Source organism: Bubalus kerabau, chromosome 1, assembly GCF_029407905.1.
Source record: "Bubalus kerabau isolate K-KA32 ecotype Philippines breed swamp buffalo chromosome 1, PCC_UOA_SB_1v2, whole genome shotgun sequence".
In the NCBI taxonomy this organism is placed as follows: domain Eukaryota; kingdom Metazoa; phylum Chordata; class Mammalia; order Artiodactyla; family Bovidae; genus Bubalus; species Bubalus kerabau.
Window position 1 is genome coordinate 248,677,107 of NC_073624.1, and position 17,649 is coordinate 248,694,755.

Sequence of the window (17,649 nt, forward strand, 5' to 3'; positions counted from 1 at the left end):
CTGCAGAGACTCACCATTACAAAGGGTAATACTACTTTATCGATCCCTTCCACACTGTCTCCCACCGTTGTGTTAAGCCGGTGGCAAGTACAACCTTTACAAAACGAGATCTGGAGATATGACTTACTTTCTAACTTGAACGCGGACTTTAAAAAAAGTGGATAAAAGCCTGTTTTGTAGGAATGGCGTGGTGTTGGCATTTCAGAGCGTATATGATAAAAATAAAATCAAAGTCAAGTATCTCAACAGAGGGAAAAACTCACATTGAGACTTGCGTATAAAATGTGGCTGCAGTCTTCCGCTGAAAGCAGAAATAACTTAATTCGGCCACGTTGTATTGAATAATCCAATTCTTTTCTTGTTACTTTAAGAGAGGCAACGTTGTTAGCATACATTTTTAGAGATTAGATCCTCATTTTTTGTCTCAGACTTTATGAACAGGGAGCATTATTTATGTCAATGAGGCTAGGCAAGGTCCTGTAGACACACAGATTGATTGTCCAGAAATATTGATGATTTATAAGCCCTTATGCTTTGTGATACTTTTCCTCTTTATAAGGCATTCCACTATCAAGGAGTTAAAAAGAATAAAAAAGCATTTGCTGAGAGCTGCATGGGAACGTGTTTTTAATTGGCATTGTCACCCTTCTAAGGATAATGGGAAAAGCTTATACTTCACTGCCTGCGTGATTTTTGATTTTACCTTTGTTTGTTACAATGCAGAATTAGGGGGGAAAGAATTGGCCGTGAGGTACCTTTTAAAAAGGCTTTTCCTTTCATTGTATGCACTAAAGGGATGAGAGAGAAGTAAAAGACAGATTTATTTTTATGTTTAATCAAGTCCAATAATAATTACATTGTGGTAACTGCTTTGAGCATTACATTTTCGGTAAGTAATTTATCAGCTGCATTCTTTTTTATTTTATTTTTAACATTTTTTTTCTTTTGGAGGGGATTAACAGTTACCATAGGATTTATATACTATAGGCAATTTTTTTCCCCTTTAGTAAATAAAGTTTACAGATGCTGTAGGCTTTCTAAGGGGTCCCTGAACTTCCATTTTATACTTACAACTTCAGTTTTAACTCATTTTCTTCCTTGTCCTGACTTTGCAAGATTATCTGGGTGGCTGATGGGACCTGAGGACAAGAGAAGAAATTTGTGGGCAGGGAGGGTGATCAACAACGTGCCCTTGTTTATCCATGGCTTTTCTGGTTTAAGCACTGAACATCTCAGGTCTTAGGAAACTTCTGGGTCCCAGGCAAAGCAGAGAGTCCATCACCCTGAAGCTGAGGCATGCTGCTAGAGCCGGAGTGCCCATAGTGGCTTCACGTGGAAAATTGTAAAAGAATAAAAATACAGTTTCTTCCCAGCTGCGAGAACAGGGGTGAAGTAAGACAACATAACAGACTGGGAAGGACATTCCTGAAAGGCAGGACTGGAGAAAGTCAGAGAAATAACGGACTCAGGCCGAGGCCAGGTGACCTTTAAACCGTATGACCTGCCTTGCCTTTTCCTCATCCCCACCTATTTTCAGATGACGTGCTTATTTACAAATCCTCCTCTACCGCCTCCTTTCTGTGGCTATTCTCTGTTCCCTCTGGAGAGAATAAATCACCTAAGCCTGACATGCCCCGTTACCTGTAGGCTGGTTCTGTTTGGCTGTTAGCCAGTACTTCGATTCCTCAACCCTAGGGTTTCTTAGTTGTATTAATCTAAGGGGTGTCTTCAAGCAGATCAGCAGAGAGGCTAGAAATAGCCATGGCCTATATGTGAGCAGTGGTGCTCCTGAAAGGCTTTGTAAGAAATCTGGGTACAGCAGCCATGGTATTTTAGAACTTATGACAGCAAAACCGCTGAACTGGTTGGCCTGATTTTGCCTGAAATGAGACCATTAACGTCATTATAGAAGCAAATCCACAGCAGCTCTTTACTCTCTCTTCCTTATGATTATTTTCCTCTCTTCCAATATTTCTTTCCCCCTTTATTCTTCCTTTCTTTCCTTCAATTTACTCTTTTAAATCCACACAAGAGTTTGCCTTTGTAAAACTTCAATTTTTTCTTGGTTCTCTGGTTTTCCTAAGGAACTGTTCGTGCGTGTGTGTGTGTGTGTGTGTGTGTGTCTGTGTGGTTCATATATCTTCCCTTTCAGTCAAAAAGGATAACTGACATACTATTGTGTAAAGCAGAAAAGATCTAACTGTGTGTTTGGCTCAACCTGGGAAAAAGAAATATTGTTGCATCAAGCAGAAAATATATAAATGAGTCTCTTTGCATATAAATATATTAATAGAAATATTAAAATTCTGCATAGCCAATCCTGTATGTAATAAAAATTGTGAGATAGACTGATTTCAGTGGAGTGGTGGAAAAAAACATGTTTCTTTTCATTGCAAAACAGTGTATACAAAAGTGTGCAGCTCTTACATTTTTGTTTTCTTATGAAAATTGAGAAATCATATTACATTTTGCCTGAAATCTTAGATTTCTTTAGAAGGGATTTAGAATGAAAATGCTTTTCTTTATTTTTCAAGTCTAGGACTATGTATGGGTTAGTTTATTTCTACCAGAAAAGCAGTCATTAGTAAGCAGCCAATCTTATTCGCGATTTCATCCATGAGGCAAGTTAAATTAAGAAAGATTTTGTCATTTTTGTTAACTAATAATCCTTATCAAATTTAGAATGTAGCTGCAATTTGCTTTCTTATAAAAATTTAAAACAGTTGCAAAACATTTTAATTAAACTTTTATCATTTGTTATTTGGATGCTGGAATGAAAAACAGCACTGCTAAAGATTTGTTAAAAAATTCCTATATGAGGGGAATTTCCACTATGTGTGTACATATATATGTGTGTGTGTGTATTTATATATATTTACATATTTTTAAGATTTTTTCTAAATTTAGTTGAGTGAATATGAAATTATTCTTCAAATAGATTAACACGGCAGTTCAATGAATCCATTAAACATTATATAAATATTTCTTATTTTCTTGAAAGACTTCTGCTGCTTTTTAAAGTGCTCTTTCAATCTTGCTTTTCTACTACAGTATTTTGTGACTAATAGTCAATAGAAAAACTTGGTTTTTTAAATGACTTTAGAAATCTTTATAAAATATTTTCTAAGCTTTTGGTGTCCTTTATTGGTTTTACAACTTGAGAAACTTTCTTAATTGAAAAGAATTCAGAACTTCTAATTTTACACTTGCCTTTTTGGTCTATTCCCAAATAAATTTTCAGAAAAATAACTTCTTATTTTTTAGGGAGAGGTGTAGAAATATAAGGAGCTTCCATACAATCTGCACATTTTCTATGTTCATGACATTTCAAATATATGATTCCATTCTTCCTCTGTTGCTTTAACAAGGAAATTCCCCCAAAATTAAAATTCATAATAATATAGTATCGTGTTATTTTCCAGTCAAAATTATTTGGAGGACATCTTATGAAATGTATGAAGTCTCCATTAATATAAATATGTTATTAAATATTTACCCCTATTTTAAAAAATGCTAATACTGTGTTTAAACTTAAGATATTCTAACAGTAAAGTGTATCTCTCTGTCTTTCTCTCTCTCTTTTTTTTTTACATCTCCCATTAAGTCGTCATTTCTGTCCTCTGCCTCTTTACCACAAATTCAGGCAAGGAGAACTAACATTATTTATACAGTTGAGGCAAGGTTGCATTTAAAGGCCCATTATGTTATTTTTTACCGTGATTTGCTGTAAATCATCCCTCATTGTCATCTATTTTATCTTTCGCATTCACACACATGATTAGAATGATGGTACGGAAGGTCAAGCATGAAAATGATGCTGTTTTGATGATGCATTCAGCTTTGGATAACTGACATTTATATCGGTCCTGACTCTAATACTTACTCCGTATACAGTCTCAAGGATATCATCTCCCTGAATTTCCTGGTGTGCAAGTCTGAGAGATATAATACTTGTTAATAAAACAGATGTTTAAAGTTGCCCTGTTAGCAAAATACTTACTTACATAGAAAAGAACGAATAATATGTTGTTAAACCATCTTCCTTGTCAACGATTGAAACATTCCATATCTCCCTGAATTTTGAGAATTTAGATAGCCGTATCATTGTCTTCAATTCCATGTATATAGCCAGAATCAGGCTAGTGATCCATACTCAGCAAATACTGTGTAATAAATATACTAGGTTTCCTGTTATATGTGGATCTAGCTATTTGATTTTCCATTTGGGGAATGGTGCTCTCCTCCTCTTGAAAGTGAGAGATCAACTAGCTTGTTTTAAAGATTTGTCAGCCTTCACAGTCTATGATTCTGTATTGTATGTATTTTATATGTAAGTGACTCACATCCAGGCAAACTAACTTGCAAAATCAGCGAAAGGAGCCACCTGAACCATAAAATAAAGAAAAAAATGGCCACTGACTGCATTTTTAAACCACATTTCAGATATGGATTTCAGAAATGGAAATTACTAACATAGTAAATTTACTATTATATAACAAGTGCAGTAAATTTATTGTTAAACACCCACCTCAATTTACTCATTAAAGGTAATTTTATAATTTCCCTTTTGACTTATAAAGGGACAAAGCTTTCTGACATTTATTTTTGTTAAGAAAGAAGCACACTTTTGAAATCTGCATATTCAGGAAAGTAGGTTATTTTTAGACCCATTTCTGGCCACTCAACCTGTGTACACAAAACTCAGTCAAAAGAACAGATGACTTGGTATTTTCAAGAATTATCCCAGTTCCTGTTGTTGAAAACATATCCTTTGAAGATATCAGAAAATTAATTCTTGGCTCTGAACGTAGTGCTGAACCAGAAAACAAGGAGTAGAGCCCAAGGTGAGGAAGTGAAGTTTATGCTGTTATAACCCAGAATAGGCAATTTCTTCTCAGTACCATTTTTGCCCTTTATTGCAGAAACCAAAGTACATACATTTTTTTGTCTGTCTGAGGCTTGTTAAATACAAACAATAGTTAGCATTTATATAACACCTTATACTAAGGTAGAAAAGTGCAACAAACACTGAAAATGCCATTTATAAATAATACGTAAATATAGTGATGGTAACAAGTTTTTGTTTTTATTTTGATTGGGATGGTATGGAGTGAAGTGTCTCATTTCCACAGTATTTCAGTATCTACTGGTACACTTAAGGGGCCATCCATGGTAGTAATTGTGATTTGTTCACCGTGGTTTGGGATCATAGCATGCCTGACACTTATTTGTGTATATTTCTGTGTAAGATTGGAAGAACGGCTTTGAACCCACCCAAGAAAGTCAACCCATATCCCCTTTTCGTGTCCTTATCCTACCAGTGCTTGCTGAGTTACAGCCCTTAGGCTACCTTTTGGTGACAGTTGCCAAAAGGTGAATTTACTTTTTAAAATTTAATTTGGCTGCAATGGGTCTTTGCTGCGGCAGCACAAGCTTCCGTAGTTGAGGTACGTGGGTTCTAGAGCGTGTGGGCTCAGCAGTTACCCCTCAAGGGCTTACTTGTTGAACTTGGGCCCCCTGAATTGGGGGCAGAGAGTTTTACCCACTGGACCACCAGGGAAGTTCCCAAAAGCTGAATTTAGAAGGGTCCAGTTTGGTGTAAAGTTCTGGAGTATAGTAGGTCTTAGCGCCAAAACGGAATTCAGTCCTTGTCCTCCACAACGCAAAAATCATTCCAGGCTTGTTTTCCTTAACACTATAATAATAATAATGATCTAACATAGCTAAGAGGGTCAAATAATATTATATATATATATATATATATAATGTTTATATATATAAAACATTATTCTATCCCAACCCAGGGATCAAACCCGGGTCTCCTGCATTGTAAGCAGACACTTTTACCTTCTGAGCCACCAGGGAAATCACTATATATATATATATATATATAATATATATACTTATTTATATATTATAAAGACCTATATATTTTACATTTCTTGAGCATACACACCAAACTATATATATATACATACACACACAAACTATATATATATATATATATATACACACACACACACACACTGTGTCATTGTTGTTGTTCAGTCACTAAGTCGTGTCTGACTCTGCGACCCCATGGACTGCAGCATGCTATATACACTATATATATATGTATGTATAAGGGGCTTCCCTTGTGGTTCAGTGGATAAAGAATCCGCCTGCAATACAGGAGACCACCTGCAATGCAAGAGACCCGGGTTTGATCTCTGGGTCAGGAAGATCCCCCAGAGAAGGAAATGGCAACCCACTCCAGTATTCTTTCCTGGGAAATTCCATGGACAGAGGAGCCTGGTGGGTAACAGTTCATGGGGCCTCAAGAGTCGGACACAACTTGACAACTAAACCACCACCTTATATATATATATATATATATATATATATAGTGCTATATATGCACATATGTATGTAAATGTATAGCATATATATATATAATACATGTGTAACTCTACTGATAAAGCATGCAAATTGTTAAATAAGAATGACTATTTTTCTCAAAAACAAGATAAATCAAAATGAAGAGTAGTTCTCATGTTTTCTTCCTTCTATCCCATTGGGTTTTTTGCCCTAAAACCTGAGGCATGCAACCCACTTTGGAGGCTGCTATTTTAAATAATCTGGAAAATGCACAGTATAACTGATGTAGTCATTACTAGTTTAGCATGAGTGCAGACTGAATTCAAAATTTCAGCCACTATACTCATTCTATTGGGATAAATAACTGTAAGTCCATTTCTTTAGTATTCTACACAGAGTTCAGAGTAGTGGACCATTAGGTTAATGTAGGAGCAAACAAAAGGAATTCTAGGACCTTGTAGGTTTTTATCCCATCTGAAAATTAGTTAAAGCCTGTTGTAAAGATAATAACTGACATGTGTATAGTACGTAACAACCTGCAAATCTCTTTTCTGACACTTAAACTCATTTGACCCTCTGTATCTTCCTATAAATTAGGTATAGTCAACATACTAATTTTCGTAGCTAAGGAATTGAATCTTCCTCTTTTCATGAAATACCATCTGGCTCCAGTGCCCATGGAAAAAGTACTTTCAACAACATCTTCTGGCCTTACGTCTTTGCCTCCGTTGATTTTTGAAACTTTCCAATATGAGGATCATTATTATAAACCATTTGTTTGATCTTCCCATGGTAGCAGATTGAGTAAAATAATATTCTATCCTTTTCAGTTTCTCTACTCACCATCTCCCTGGCCCTTGCTTTCTGCTGCTGCTGCTAAGTCGCTTCAGTCGTGTCCGACTCTGTGCGACCCCAGAGACTGCAGCCCACCAGGCTCCCGCATCCCTGGGATTCTCCAGGCAAGAACACTGGAGTGGGTTGCCATTGCCTTCTCCAATGCATGAAAGTGAAAAGTGAAAGTGAAGTCGCTCAGTCGTGTCCGACTCTTAACGACCCCATGGACTGCAGCCCACCAGGCTCCTCCGTCCATGGGATTTTCCAGCAAAAGTACTGGAGTGGGGGGCCCTTGCTTTCAGTGTTGCATAATGTAAGGAGAGAGGAACAACAATTGGGATTCCTTTTTTGCTTAACTATAACCATTTAACACCTCAGTTTCAATCCTTTTCTTGAAACTAAGGATCTAACTGATTGAGGAATTTTAAACTTTTTATTTTATATTGGAATATGACCAATTAACAATGTTTTGATAGTGTCAGGTGGACAGCAAAGGGAGTCTGACACACATATACATGTATCCATTCTCTTATTGGGGGATTTTATCATGCTGGTATGATATTGTATGTGACCAAAATGATTTTATTTATATCACTACAGTGACTCTTATCCTTAACTAAAACCCTGAAATGATATGCACATTGTTATATGTATTTGCATACCTGAACTTCTTTGGAGTGAGATTTTTATATATTTTGCCACTTTCTCAGAAGTTCTATGAGCCAGGAGTCACTGTCTTGGGATTCAAGCTCTTCCATGAGATTCCTATCTATTCAGTGTTGTCTAAACTTGATGATGCTGAAGCACATAAAGTGGCTTAGGGAGACTACGCTATCATTTGGTTCCATTTACTGAAGATCATTTCTTGGCTGTAGAAAAACAACATGTTTTCAGATTAACTGCAGACATCCATGCTATTTTCATGCCCCTCAGAAACCTCCAGAGTGTCTCTGGGGGAACAGGACACAACAAAGCCTCTCTCCCTCCAGACTTGAGGGTTTTGTTATCCTAACACCTATGTTGTCACCTGTGCTTTCTACGCATAAAACTGCTCCCCGCAGTTCCCACCAAGGCTGAGCTAACTGCTCTGACTGTCTGCAGGTCCCTTTGGTGGAGGCAGTAGTGATTTTTCAGCTGAACATTGATGATGCCTGGCTTTTTTCTACTTTATTGTTTAGGGCATTTATAATTTGGGGCCAGATGATAAACCATTTAACCAAGTGGAATTCAGCAAATGTCCCAGAGTGTGGCTTTCATGATTACAAGTTCAATCAACCCCTTTGAAGATTTACTTCTTTTCCCCCTGAATTTCTCTTTGAAAATCTATTTCAAGAGGAATCTTTACTTCATTTCACAATAGTCACTCAAGTATTTCAAGAGAGGGAAAATAAAACAATTAAAAGAGAGTGTCAGCTATGAACTCATGTAAGTTTCTTGCATTTGAAAAAAAAAAGGGTTTCTCACCTTTAACCTTTAGGCTTCTATTTCATTTTGGGGGTTGTAAAATATTGGAAAGAGGATAAAGGAAAGGATTTCTTGTGGAATATAGATAAAAGAGCTACTCTCCTCCATTCCATCTTCAGTGAGGTTTGCTGAGGCAAGGAAAGAATCAGGTGTTAGAACAAATGGAGCTGTGAAAATGGGTCTGTATTAAAGCATGCCTGGAGGAGTTTAGTGAGATTCCCTTTGGGAGACCAAATTTGGAAACAACCCTTGGGACCACATGGAGCTGGCTTCTCTGTCAGTCACTGCAAAAAGCGTGGGTCTTCGCAGGCTGCTGAGCTGAATGTGGGGCACAGACATGTGTCCTGTGTTGGGAAATAACCTGAATTCAAAAGAAACCTGAAATCCAAATGGATGATCCCACCATTCTGTAACCTGAGACAAGGTTACAGAATCAAACAAGTTAGGACTGAAAAGTGCAGTGGTGTGGCTAGAAATCAGTTGTGAATAGAAGCCATAGAGAGAGCCCAACCCACCTTTCAGAAAATAGATTGTTTCTTTGAGCGTCAATCTCCTTCTTTTACATCAAATCATATTTGAAAAAATCCAGCAGAATTAACCATGCTTCTTCAAAAGGGAAAATAAACTCTCTCTCTGTGTTTTTTAATGTGAATAACCCCTCTTCACCACCAAGCATGGCTTTAAACTTTGTTGTTATTCAGTTAGGTCTTCTTATTGTCTTAGACTTGCCAAGGAGGCTTAGCACAGAGATGCACTAACAAATTTTTAAACAGTCATAAGAGAATCATTCTAACACCCTTGTTAGGGAACTGTTGGCCTGAAACTGCCCACCTTGGCCAGGTAGGTTGATAACCACTTGCAGGAGTTGTCTCACAACAGGAGGTTCTGATTAAAAAAAAAAAAAAAAAAAAGGTGCTGCCACTGAAAACTAACTGGTGGGGGGGTGGATTCAGGATTCAGGAGGAGCCAAAAAGAAGGGGAGGAGACATACAAGGAGATGCCAGCCCATAATATGCCTTGTAAAACTAACTAAGAAAATTTGGGAGGGGCCAAAAGGAGAGAGGAGCCAATAGATCCTACCAACCTCCCAGAATCCTTCACACTGGACTCCATCTTGGCTGAGGTGCCCACACCACTGAGATGGATCCTGAATCAGCAAATACGGGTGCAAGCTAAATGACTGGCCAGAGACAATCCAGGAGCTAATGCCTTACCATAAAACATGAGCCGGCAGAGCAGTTCTCCTGGAGTTCCCTTATCGTATGTATGGCACCCCTTCCCATGAAACTCTCTTGCTTTGTCAGCATGTGTGTCTCTTCGGACAGTTCATTTCTGAGTGAGTCTCAGACAGGAGCCCGCTATCAGGCCATGGAAGGGGGCCCCCTTCCTCAACTCTTTGGTACCTAGGTCCTGCTGGATGTCAAAACACTACTCCAGCATACATTTCAGATACTCCCAGCTGTTCTCAGTTAAGGGCTTTCTGATTTAACAAGGCACGTCCTAATTAGTGACCTGCCTCTCTAGTCCAGAAGCCAGTGGCCAAAGGGAGGTCAACGGTGGATCACGCTAGTCTCTGAAGGGCCTCCTCTTCTTGATAACAGTATTGGCCAAAATGGCATTCCTTCACATATCCAACGAGAGGCAGCCATGCCAGGTAAGTTTAAAGATCTTAGCTTGCTTTCATTTGAGACTTTCCTGTGCCTTGTATCTTGCTGTCATATGATAGATGTTAAGGGCCTGGCATTGTCTCCAGATTAACCAGAGTAGTGGTATGGAGACTTTTCCATTTGTTTACCCTAAACCTAAAGTTAAGAGACCAGACAAGATTGTTACCTGGGGTCTCTCTCCCCCATTGTGTTGTCTACTCGCTTCAGTCATGTTGGACTCTTGCAACCCCATGGACTGTGGCCTACCAGGCTCTTCTGTCCATGGGATTTTCCAGGCAAGAATATTGGAGTGGTGGGCTGCCATTTTTTTCTCTGGTGGATCTTCTCAACCCAGGTATTGAACCCACATCTCCTTCATTGGCACGGGGCTTCTTTACTACTGAGCCACCAGGGAAGGCAGCCCAATAAGATGCCCCAAACTCCCACCAGTAGTAGCTGTTGGGACCCTTCTTCCCCCATCTTCCTCCCTAGCCTTCCTCCCCCTTCCCTCTCTCTCCACCTCTGCCCTTCAGCTGATGTAAGTTGAATTGAAAAGTTAGCAGCAGTGAATTTCTCTTTCAATCTGTGCTCCCAGGAACCTGCTTGTTTGGAATTCGCATCCCCGCCCTCCGTCCCATTATAAAGGAGGTGGAGTGGGGGAGGATCGCTGCTGGTCTTAATTTTCCAAGAACAGGTGAAATACATTCTGTCATGAATAAAACACCCCGAGCTGTAACTTTTGAGGCTCTTTCACATTTTCCCCCCCTGGCAGAGGCTGTTGTGTTTTGTTACAGCAGCACGAGCAGTTGTTATTAGAGTGTTATGGAAACCAGGTGTTAGAGCTGATTAGTCACTAATCTTCCATCTCTGGGAGCTTGGCTCCAATCTTCTGTTCATCAGAATCATTCTGTCGCGTTAATTTATTCATCCCAGCTCTAAGAACCTTGTCAAATCAACATGGTGGTCTCCGCTGGGTCCCTAATGCACTATAGCCCAGATCACAAACCTACTATATGACACATAATTCAGGATAATTGGCAGTCAGAGCTCAAACAGCCCTGTGATTAAATGGGTATGGAGATTGAAATCGCTTCTCACCTATTAGAAGGGAGTCTCGCTAGGCCAATGGCGTTCTTCAGTGGAGGCTACTGCTGGAAAGGGCTGTGTTACTTTCCCAGCTTTATGTGGTTGGTGATTGATGAGATAACACTTCTTTTTCCTCTTAATATTTTACCTCTCAAAACACAAAATGAGCCACTTAACTTTATATTTCCTTTTTTAGACTCCATCTCAAGTCTTCATTAGTAAATCTTAATGACTGCTAAAATTATAGGAAACCCTTCACTTAGAATAAAAGGGAAATATACCATTCCCCCCGCCCCGTTTTGTGTTGCTTTTGCCAACAGCTCACTTTTGACAACTGACTGTTTATAATGCCACAAAGGGAAGAGTTTGACAAGGTTTTTAATTTTTGACAAGTGATGTGACCAGTTCTATGTGGCTTAAAACAGTTGTTTCTGATGAAAATAATTTAGCACAGCTGGGAGGAATCATTGCATGGTAGTGAAAGCTGCATTTATATTCACTCTGAACCTTGTTTCTTATGTCTGTGAGGTCTTTAAAATTATAGAAATAATATATGTTTGCAAATTTGGAAGATAGAGACAAATAAGGTGATAAAAATCCGTGCTAGCTCTCTATTCAGGGAGAAAGTATTTGGCATTTATTTTCTTTTGGTCCTTTTGCACATGAAGTAAATCCAAAGTGTGTGTGGATTAGATTAATTAGATTCATGATGTTTCTGTTCTGCTGAGGTTCCTATATTTGCCTTTTAATTTCAACACTTGTTTGTGGTACTCTATTTATTTTCATATATGAAGTAATCACATATGTAAAAAGTCTTGTATGAATCACTCCCCCACCACCACGGAAAATGACCACAGAAAGTTACTTGCTACAACTTGAGATGGAAGTGGTAATACAATCAAGCCATCTGTAAGTAAACAAACAAACTGGTCTTTTATCAGAAAACTACTTTATAAATTATTGTAGTTTATAGAATCACTCATGATCAGAAGGAGACGTAAAATTTCTAATTTGTTTTTAATACAAAGTAAGGAAGGAAAGTATCTCCAGTTGTAAAATGTGTAAATTTAGTTTCTGAAAGCTGCAGGTAACAATTAGGGCTCCAGTTGATTATTTTAGAGTTTATAGAATTTTTTTCAAATTCATGTTCTAATTTTCACACTCCTAAACCACAGCAACCTTAGATAGTATGGTTATTAATATATTCATGGTGTGTGTGTGTGTGTGTGTGTGTGTGTGTGTGTGTGTGTTAGTCACTCAGTCATGTCTGACTCTTTGTGACCCCACGGACTGTAGTCCGCCAGGCTTCTCTGTCCATGGAATTCTCCAGGCAAGAATATTCGAGTGGATTGCCATTGCCTTCTCCAGAGGAACTTTCCAACCCAGGGATTGAACCCTGGTCTTCTGCCTCACAGGCAGATTCTTTCCCATTTGAGCTACAGGGAATATTCATGGTATTCTAACATAAATATATATAACACAATTTAAATGCCCAGTATCCCCTTTTTTTTCCTACTGTTAAAAATAATAGCTTACTAGGTACCTTGTAATACAACTTTTCATATGTGATTTAGATTATTTGCTTATCATAAATTCTCCAGATTAGAATCTGGTAAAACATACTATTCCTACAAAAGTCTAATATAAAAGGAAAATTATTGTAAATGAACTCAAAATACTTCCAGTATGACAGCCTTCACTCAAACTTTATCCAGATTCTTAGAGGCAAGCTGGCTTTGAAATGTCTTCCATTTGCATAATTATAGCAATTTTACATTTGTATGGCTTTGTGTTACTCTTTTTGGTTAATTGAACTGCAGTATCTCGGTTCATACCTCAGATCTTGGAGTTGAAAAGTTATAGATTGCAGGGTAACTTTGTATGCCTTTAGCCCTCAAACAGCAAGGCTGTAAGTGTGAAATGAGGATAATGCTGACTTCCTCAATCTGATGGATGTACTCCATGGGGTTGTGACGAGTCAAACATGACTGATCAACTGAGCACAGCACAGCAATCACTGATCCAATATGGAATCTATATTTGTTTGGTTCTCATGATGTGATGTAAGCCATGTGCCCAGTGAAATCTCTAAGGATTTATCCTGGTAATTTATTTTTCCCCTTAATACTTTACCTGAGGTTTCTAAGAACTATGGTATTTGGAGAAGAAGCCAGTAGACTAATACATTTTCTAGGTCAAAACCTATAAATATTTTTAAGGTCCACTGGCTTTCTCTTTTCTCCACATGGAGCATCAGTGTTTCAGAGGGCCCACTTCACTAAACCATACCAACCTGGATATGCTCATTGTTCAAAAAGAGATAATTAAGCCGGTGGGCAACACTGTCTCCTTTGTGTTATTATTAGAATTGTGAATTTTTTTTGCATTAATTTATTAACTACAAGTGAAATATCAGTTTTCCTTCCATTTTTAAAAATCATATATAGATATACTTAGGTTATTCTTGTTATCCCTTATTGTGTAGCTGGTAAATATGTTCCTTTCTTTGTGTTTTGGGTATATTAGCACAACAATAAATGTTGCTAGGAACATATTGGATTGGCTACAAAGTTTTTTCAAGGGTTTCCATAACATCATGTGAAATATAGAAATAATTATGTATATATATTTGATTTCTGTGAATAAGATTGAAGACTATTTCTGGTAATCCCTGAAATGTTGTATCTAGTATTCCATTTTTTAATGTAGACAACTATCTATGTTCTTCCACTTACTTGGATGAGTTTAGATTTCTAAGTCCCCACTCCCTTCTCTATATATCCTGTGTAATACCCTCTCTTTTAGTGTGGGTAGGATCTGATAAATATGATGGTAGTTATCCCCATGTCTATAGGTTATCTTCTATGGCATAGATGAGGGATTTTTTCATATGTAATTAAAGTCCCTAATATGTTGACTAATTTTAAGTATCAGTTCAGTTCAGGCACTCAGTTGTATCTGACTGTTTGCAACCCCATGGACTGCAGCACACCAGGCTTCCCTGTCTGCCGGGAGCCAGAGTGAGGAACTCTGCCCGTGGCAAAGGTCATGAGGAAGGAGGCTCGGCATATGCAAAGGCGGGATCGAGCCTCAGGAGTCCCCCTGGAAATTCGAGCACCTACCCCCAAACCAGAGTCTGCCTACTTTACTGCTTTGTGCTCTCACCTACACCTCTGACTTTACGGGGGGCTGTCCCCCACCACCTCTCTCTGAAAAAGAGTTAACTTACAGCTCCGGTTAATAAAGTTCCTGGGCGTGACAAGAGTGTTTAAACCTACAAACTCCTTTGGAAGTCCTCTAGCCTGCCTGAACAGGTTCTTCTGGCCACATGTTATTGTTCACAGCCTCCCAACCATGAGAGGCATGAGATGTTCTAAACTGTTAAATACAGATTCCTTTAAGCAGTTAAAAGATTGATTAAAAATTGTATTGGTGAAGGGTTTTTCCCTTGTTGGGCCAATGTTTGCTGCTAAGTTTCCATATCCCTTACCTACTGTGTTCCTGGGAGAGTATTGATTAATAGGAATGTAAGTAGTAGCTTTAATGTTTGTAACCTTGGACCCTTGAGTTAATTATTTTCTTGTTAGGGCCCACCACACCTTTGCCCTATAGGAATGCAACTTTATCTAATGCTTTCGGAGGGTGGTGCCTGACTTTAGAATAATCACCTTTAGAGAAAAATAAGTTTTCTGAAGAAAGGGTCATAAAATATTAACAGGCCCCCTGGCCAGAAGATGATGTAAATCACCTAAACTTTTGCATATGATAAGTTTGAAAGCTTGGCTTCGATAAGCATCAAGGACTGCTGACCTTCCCCCATTATCCTCTATACACAACTTAAGGTATAAAAACTACTTTGGAAAATAAAGTGCGGGCCTTGCTCACTGAAGCTTGGTCTCCCCATGTCGTTCTTTCTCTCACCTTCTGGCTGAATTCCCATCTGGAGCGTGAAGGCTTGTCAAGCCTACTAATTATGCCTGGGCTTCTAAGATCTGACTGGGGAGGCCTTAGTGTCTCCTCTTCTTCGGGAGAACAGAAGGACGCCTGTGGCCTACGTAGGTGATGCAAATTCCTTGTCTTGGAATTTTATTAGCTTTCCACGTAAACCAAGTTATTCAGCCTCTTTTCTTCACTGAATTTCTTTGCTGAGCTATCCTTATTTAACCACTCTTTATATCTTTAATTCTATCGTATCCTGATTGCCGAAGCCATCTCCCCTTCGAATTCCCTGGATCCACCGGGCTGGACCCCGGCACCTGTCCATTACCAACCAACTCCTGGAGTTTACTCAAACTCATGTCCACCGACTCAGTGATGCCATCCAACCATCTCTTCCTCTGTCGTTCCCTTCTCCTCTTGCCCTCAATCTTTCCCAGCAGCAGGGTCTTTCCCAGTGAGTCAGTTCTTTGCATCAGGCGGCCAACGTATTGGAATTTTAGCTTCAGCATCAGTCTTTCCAATGAATATTCAGGAATGATTTCCTTTAGGATTGACTGGTTGGATCTTCTTGCAGTACAGAAGATTCTCAAGTGTCTTCTCCAACACCACAGTTCAACACCATCAATTCTTTGGCACTCAGCTTTCTTTACAGTCCAACTCTCACATCAATACATGACTACTGGAAAAACTATAGCTTTGACCAAAATAATGTCTCTGCTTTTTAATATTCTATCTATGTTGGTCATAGCATTTCTAACTTAATCAGGTGAAACTTTAAAAAGAAGACTTAGAGATATTGTCCTTCTCATGGACAGAACAAAGTGTCATGGAGAAAGCCAGGTGGCAGGAAACTTCAGGTGACATCTAGGAGCTGAGGGCTTCAGTTCCACAGCCACAAGGAACTGAATTCTTCCAGGAATCAATACATCTGGAGAGGACCCCAAGCCTCAGATGAGATTTCAGGTCCAAACAAGCCCTATCCCACCACCACCACCACCACCGCCTGCCTGCTTGACTCTATAATCTTGTGAGACCCTGAGTGGAGGACCCAGCTAAGCGATGCCCAGACTCTTGACCCAAACAAACTGTGAAGTAAGAAATGTTTTAAGATATTAAGTTTGTGGTTATGAGTTACACAGTCAAAGAAAACTGGTACAGTTGTCATCTCAGTTCTCCTTCAAGCAATCACATGATACAAAATTAAATTCAAAACTTGGAACTAAATCATAATAGTTCCCTGCTAAATTTAATGTGTATCCCTAGAAACAAAAGGGTCAAAGACCAAGAAGATAGAAGTTCAGTGAAAGGAACGTTCTTATTCAGAGAGAATTCTTGTGTTGTATGTTTTTTAAAATAGCAGCTAATGTTTTAGGATAAGGTTTTGGTAAACCTCATGGGTGCCTTTGTATTAATTTTATTATTATTACTTTAGGCTGCACTGGATCTTCATTGGTTTTTTGCATGTGCTTTCTCTATTAGCAGCAAGTGGGGGGGCTACTCTTCATTGCTGTGTGCTGGCTTCTCAATGCAGTGGCTTCTCTTGTTGCAGATCGCAGGCTCTAGAGCACACCGGGCTTCAGTAGTTGCAGCACAGGGGCTCAGCAGTTGTGGTTCAGGGGCTCTAGAGTGCAGGCTGAGTAGCTATGGCACACAGGCTTAGTTGCTCCAGGAATCTTTGTGGACAGGGATCAAACCCATGTCCCCTGTATTGGTAGGCAGATTCTTACTCACTTTGCCAACAAGTGAAGTGAAGTGAAGTCACTCAGTCATGTCTGACTCTTTGCAACCCCATGGACTGTAGCCTACCAGGCTTCTCAGACCATGGGATTTTCCAGGCAAGAGTATTGGAGTGGGTTGCCATTTCCTTCTCCAGGGGATCTTCCCGACCCAGGGATCAAACCTGGGTCTCCCGCATTGTAGGCAGACACTTTACCCTCTAAGCCGCCAGGGAAGCCAATCCCATGGACAAAGCATGACGAGCTACAGTCCACAGGGTCACAAAAAGCCAGACATGACTGAGTGACTGATTGTGCATGCATAGGTGGCTTCACAGGTTTGAAAGGAAACATTTCATTTTCAAGAAAAGTTCTTTAGTAGCTCTCTTTGTTAAACTTGGATTTTATGGTTTTATGTCCATCATTCAGAGGTCTACCCTAGGTGTAACACCACTGGTATTCACTGCTTCTTCCTCCTCCCTCTCATCTTCATGGGGACAGCACTTGTCAACCATGGTGGCTTTTCTGCTGAGTCCAGGTTGCAGCACCAGAACCCATTCAACTCAGTGATCCCTAGAGCTACTACCCACAGGTTGGTGTTAGTAAAA

The 17,649-nt window shown here is 39.2% G+C and overlaps 1 protein-coding gene and 1 long non-coding RNA gene across 13 annotated transcripts in view; one reads left to right on the forward strand and one right to left on the reverse strand.

Moving 5' to 3' along the window:
* Window positions 1-12,284, reverse strand: part of LOC129638150 (uncharacterized) — a 28,073-nt gene extending 15,789 nt beyond the window's left edge. Inside the window, exon 1 of the long non-coding RNA XR_008707714.1 lies at window positions 11,400-12,284. This is a non-coding gene — a long non-coding RNA (uncharacterized LOC129638150). The remainder of the gene's footprint in view (window positions 1-11,399) is intronic.
* LOC129638082 (teneurin-2-like) overlaps window positions 1-17,649 on the forward strand; it is an 810,988-nt gene that overhangs the window by 605,126 nt on the left and 188,213 nt on the right. For 7 of the 12 annotated variants that reach the window (XR_008707710.1, XR_008707707.1, XR_008707713.1 and 4 more), the window contains exon 1: window positions 9,923-10,309. The exons of 2 other annotated variants lie outside the window; for them this stretch is intronic. The gene's annotated coding sequence lies outside the window, so the exon portion shown is untranslated. 3 more of the 12 variants (XM_055562622.1, XM_055562666.1, XM_055562656.1) reach the window with 3 other exon arrangements.